The sequence below is a fragment of the Struthio camelus genome, chromosome 1 (genome assembly GCF_040807025.1).
Source record: "Struthio camelus isolate bStrCam1 chromosome 1, bStrCam1.hap1, whole genome shotgun sequence".
Lineage (NCBI taxonomy): Eukaryota > Metazoa > Chordata > Aves > Struthioniformes > Struthionidae > Struthio > Struthio camelus.
Window position 1 is genome coordinate 21,413,278 of NC_090942.1, and position 6,357 is coordinate 21,419,634.

Sequence of the window (6,357 nt, forward strand, 5' to 3'; positions counted from 1 at the left end):
AAAAAAATAAAAAAAAGAAAGAGAAAGAGAAAGAAAGAAAGAAAAGAAAAGAAAGAGATAGAGAAAGAGATAGAGAAAGAAAGATAGAAAGAGAAAGAAAGAAAGAAAGACCACATATACCAGAAGCAACGGTCACTCTAATTTTATCTTTCTTTTAGATGGGGTCAGAGAATCAATTTTCCAGTAGCTGCATAGTTTATGTCAATTAGCAGTGACCATTTGGGGGTGATTTTGTTTGGACAGAAAGTAGTTTTTGTTAAGCAAGTAACAGATTGAATTTAGCTCTATTGATCACCTTTTGGAGGAACAGCTGCAATTAAGTCCTTTGTTACTATATATACTACAAAAGAAGGCAATCAGTAATGTTATGATGCGGGTATTGTCACTTGACAATATCTAAAAAAATAGGACATTAGTGGCTTGGAATTAAGCTAAATGTGACTAAGATCTTTTTCTGCTTTTAGAAATAGTGACAACAGTGCCAAAAGAGGAAATTTGTTATGATTTCAAAGTAAAAAATGGAAAATAAAGATTTTTAGATGCTTTAACTCTTTCTTTTTTTAAATCATGGGTAAGCAGATGCAAGTGGAATAAAAAGCAGAAGTAAAATATGTCTGTAATGCCCAGAGACAAGCTTATTTGGTCTGCTCTGTACTGACTATACCAGGGTTAGAATTTCAAAATCCTATCTTTTGCTGTTAACATAGAGCTTTGCACGTGTTAGCACTTGCACATACATTTTGTTACGCTCTAAGTGAAAGATTATCGTACTTACTAAGTTTTGGTTATCCTAGTATAATTCTAGAACAAATAAGCTTGCATATATGCATATAAGCTTCATTTTGGATGCAAGAGCCAAAACATATAACAACTGTGTAAACAAATTATTTACATATTTCACCGTTACAGTTAACCAGGTGATTTACCTCTATATTGCCTTTGAGACACGTTTCAAAGCATTATGCTTTCTCTGCCCACCAAGCTTCAAGAATTCAGAAAGAAAAAAAAATTTTTTTTTTCCTAGTAGGTATCTCAAACAAGTTAGTGCATGAAATGTGGTGGTTTGCAGGCTGAAGCACTGTAGACCATTAGTCATCACAACCTTGTGAGTATATGATACTTGGCAGCTTTACACAAGAATGACATGTATACCTAGGAGCTATGAGGAAGAAATGATGTTTGCCTTGGAGTTTTTCTAAACATACATATGGAATAAAATAGTTAAACCATTTTCCATGTACTGTTCTGATGAAAATGTGTAGATATATTGTATGTATTGTACTGCATTGTACTTATATATTATTCTAAATTATTTTCTCTTGATTTGTGTAAAATTGTAAAATTGTTTTGTTTATCCTGAATATGTTAAAAGCAGGAATAAAAACCTTTTAAAAACCTCCCATGCACTTTTTGTACATATTAAATAAGAGGCAGTGACAAAGTTTATTTTTAAGAAATTTTTGAGGATCATCTTTAACAGTATTTGTCTATTTTATTTTAAACTCTTTCCTTTCACTTAGTGTTATGATAGCTATTGCTATACGTGTATCCAGAAAAACATGTGTTAATAGAAGTCATAAGTTCTTGCCTCATTGTAGGCATGTGGCAAAGCAAAATTCCCACTGTCTTTACTCTCGCCTGATAAATGTCACCATAACATTCCTTTTTGCTCCCAAAGAAGTTTGTCTCTTGCTTGTTTTTTTTTTTTTTTTTTTCCCACTGCTGGGATACTTGAAGGTTTCACGGAACATCACCATTTTGGCCTTTCAAAGCTTTTGTCAATAATGTCCATGAAGGACAATGAAATAAGGAACTGATATTTCTCATGTAAAAAATAGAATAAGCTTTCTCATGCCATTTTTAATGTGGCTCATGAAGGAACAGTTGACAGTAAAAATAAGTGTTGCACTTCTGCTTTACAGGGCACCTTTGTGTAGCATCTCTTGCCAAGGTAAAGATTAATTAAGCTGAGTTCAAGCAAAACCTGTGCTAAAGCTCAGACTCTCTGGGCTGGCACAATGTCAGGGGTGTTCGCATCACAAAATTATGGGGTTAGGTGAGGAAACAAAAGGATGAGGAATATATACTGCACATCTTCTTTTAATACATTCACATTAAAAAGACATTGCTGTATTAGAAAAGTCATCTGTGTTCCTCTAAATATTTGTGTTAAACAACAGTGATCTAAAATGATCTAGCATTAGGTTTTAGTATTAGGTTTTCTAGTTTTAATGTTTACAGTGTAAGTAGTAAGTAAGTTAGCTGGCTGGCTATATTTGTAAAAAGATTCATTTCACTTCTATTTCAATCCACCTGTAATAATGTTACTGTTACATAAATAAAAAGAAAGTGCTTAGACTTAATTATATCTCACATGCACGCTGCTAAAATGAGCAGGATGTATTTTAAATAAAGAGCTTTACATTAGAAGAGCATGTGATTTATTTTACCTTTTAAAATATTATTTGTTGTTTCTGGTATAAACCTCAGTTTGTTCTAAGTCAGAGTTATGTATTACTAGAAATGCATGTTGTCTTAGAGAAAAACCTAAATACCATGAAAAATAATTCTATATAAAGACATATCAAAATACATTATTAACTATTTTCTTTTATTGTGACATTTCTGTTTGGAAAAAAAAAAAGGAAATTCACACACCTACGACTCTGGGAATTCATATATTTTTAATTGCCTTGCAGATCAAAAACATGACTAGACTTAGCTATTGAATTCTCATTTAGCGCTCGATGCTTACGCGCTGTCACTGTCTAGACAAAGCTCTTTTGGTGCGATGGGAGTCACCTCTCCAAAGAAAGCTGTGTGTGATAATACTGCTGCCATTCAGGAACCTTGACCTTGGTTCCTTTCTAAATGCTCTGTGGTCTTTCAGCCTAATTGTACTTGAAGCAGTGAAACTGATGTGTTCCCTGTGATATGTGCAGGGAACTAATTGAATTTTTTTAATGAAATTTCTATAAGTACTGAACAGATATGCAGGGGTTTATTTTCTTCCTTTCCTTTCTTTTTAACATTTAACATTATGTAAACATTGGTCATTTTTCCTGGCTTTAGCATCTAATGATAAAATTCCATCGTGACTATTCAGCTAACAGCTAAAAAGTCTAAAATAAGTGTATGGCCTTGACATTCAGAGATCTACTGTAAACGCAGGTGAAGGGGCTGGAAGAATATATTCCCAATCATTCAATTTTTTGCAATATTATTAAAGAGATGCTTATTTGGTGGAAGTCAGAAAGATATGACCTCTTTCCTTTCTAGGTTCCAGCAATAAATGTAAGTGTGCTAAGGCAGCAGTGGTAGCAAGTGTTGGTACCACTTGGTACCAACTTGGTAGCAAGAGGCCAATTTTCCAATTGTTTTCCAATACATTTTTGCTGAAAAAGTGATACGTGGCTTTTGAAATAAGGAACTAAAAAGGCAAGCATGTTATACATATGTTGAGGAAGACAAAATCTCAAACATTGAAAGAGTGGATTTATAAAAGGAATTAGGAAAACCACCTGTATAAAACCTTTAATATAAATTCAGGATCTTAATTTAATGACAATCAATACAGGTTGGAAATATTAGCATTAGGATTATCACAATAAATGCTGGACTTTGGATAAACACTAGTGTTACTATTCTTGTTCTGACAGCACAACAATCCCAAGATGTATATATCAGATTGCTGTAAATGAGCATTCAGATTCTCTAAACACATGGTTTCACTGCACTTGTTTTTTGCCAGCAGCAACTGGGATGCATCCTGAGAGGTAGTTTAGCTGTAAGCATGTATCAGATTAAAATGCCGAATGTCTGAAAATCATAGCTTCATAATGGTGTTAGCTGTTCCAGGAAAAAAATTGCAGATGAGCTTGCAGTCACCAATGGCATTTCAACCACTGCGTAATCTCAGGTAGCCACAGCAGTAAAACCACCAGTACTTATTCACTTGATGGCAGTGGCGAAACTGCAATCCCAGAACAGACAAAGCATGATTTGGTCACAGATTATAGAAAAGGCTTCCCAATTTTTTCTGTTAGGAACCCTTATTTTTAGGAGAAAGGAAGGGCATATCCGCCCTCTTTCAGTGGCATGGAGCTGATCCTTTTTTGCACTCAATGGTGAGCAACCAGCCGTAAAGATCTTGAACCAAATGATCAGTCAACAAGCTTAGATACTGCAGTTACTATTAAAGGAAGATAGTCTAAATAACAATAGCCTAATGAGAACCTAAATCCCAGTGCCAAATTCTCCTGTATTCTTTGAGCGTCTGGAAAAGCATGTATTTTTTTGCTTCATATCACTTAGGTAGAATGATGGGCTGTGTACTTGCTGCTGAATGAGGCTCCCCTTAAGACATGTCAGTGCGATGATCAAGGGAGAAATCGTGAGTATCTTGTTGCAATCAGCCTCTCCACTGCTTGCATTGGTAAAACAAAGTTTAAATATAGTAGAAAAATATAACTTAAATAGTACTCAACTTATTTCCAAAAATTAAATAGAAGCTAGATGTGGACCTATTTAGGAAGGTAGTAGAGGAAGACAAATAGAGGTAGAGAAAGAAATGGTATTTGGGGAGAGTTATGCCAAATTTTTCCAAGCAGAGAGAGGAACCCATGCAGGGACGGGACAAGGAGAGGATGGCATGGAAAGGTAGAAACTGGGATATACCTCCAAGGCTAAATGCATGCTAGGAAAGAAAGCAGGGTGGGGGAGATGTCTGTCCTCCGGCATGAAAACAGGGGCAGTAAAAGTCCCTGCCCCTCCAACTGTTTCTTGCTCTCAGTATATTTCCCCCAAGGAAATTTGGCTCAGCAGAGAAAAAGGCAACTTCTTACATCCCCCTTCTCTGATTGGAAACAAGATCTGAGGGATCCCTTTGCCATTGAGGGCATCCAAATGCCTCTCCTTCTCTCCGTCTGACCTTGATTTCAGCAGACCTGACATCTTTCTTCAGGTAGAGGCAGGAAGGGAAGGGGGGAAAGTCTGAACCGGTCCACTGTCCCTTGAATATTTTCCAGGGTTGTGACCAGAGGCTGTAGTGAGTGGGGTCTCTGATCCACTAAAATTGCCTGAGTCCTTCTCTTAGTTACCGTGATAATAACATCTTGTGAAATAGATATATGGCGTAAACAATCATTTAGCCCCTGAGCATGAGGAGTTAACAGCAGGCTTCACTGGATTGCAGATCTTAAGCCCGTGGCCCCAAGCAAGACAGATGAGGACCCATCAAGATGTACGGAGCCGTTTACACCCATCAGAGCCGTATTGTTTCTCTCTGTGCTTGTCTCCTCGGGTGTTTTCATTCATGAGAAATTCCTGTTGAGAAGATGGGAGCACTTAACACCTGTCACAGAAGTTCTCTTTAAAGACTAAATTCTTCCAGACTGCTAGATGCTCTGCAGTCCACATAAGTACTCTGATTGTCTTAAAAATGGTGTGACTCCTCACGGTGCTGGAGAGAAGGGTCAGTTACTGAAACATCCTCGCTCTCATTTTCAGCTATTTGAGTCCTGCTGATCTTAGCAGTCCGAAAAGGCTCGAGATCCAACCGCATACATGAAATCGATGTTAATAAAAAGATTTGTCATTGAAAGCCAAGATAAAGAGACCTTCTCTTACTAACCTTCGCTTTAATAATTTAATAAGTTGTGGATCCCTCTGAGGAACAATTAGGGTTTTATTTTGGTTAAGGATCAGACCTTTCTTCCCCATGTTTCTCCACATGTGCACCTGGACATGATCTTACTGAATTAATTGCATGTTAATAAGCCCTATTTCACTAATATCCCAAGGGGAAAAAAAAAAGGAAAAAAAAAATCCAGGTGCTTTATCTGGATCACACTTAGAGCTGTCTAAGCTAGGACAAACAGGCCCCAGTCTTCGAGTCTAGACAGAACTTTAGATAGTGACATTATGTGCAACCAGTGCTTAAAATCTTTGCAGGACTGATCACTAAACCTGTGATAAAAAGGCTCTTCCGAGAGTCATCTTTGTGCATTGTTACTCCACCAATACTCCTAACAATGTTCACTACTTGATCATCTGTAGATCATTTGACTGTCATTCATCTCCAGAATTTTTCTATTGTTGTCAGTCATTCCTTTTCTTGGGAGGACAACAAAGGGAATTAGGTAGATATTCTTTACTTTTAAATGTCACAAGGCAGGAAGGTACCAGTCAAATGTGAAGCCTCTCCCAAACCTAAACAGCTCCTGAAGCTAACACAGTTAAGGCAGATCTGTACCTTCTGTCAATCATTTGACTAGAAGAATGCAAGGCAAATATCAAGAGTACATCCAATTGCTTCTTAAAGCGTAAAAGCCTGGCCGTTGCTTCTGCATCTAGCCA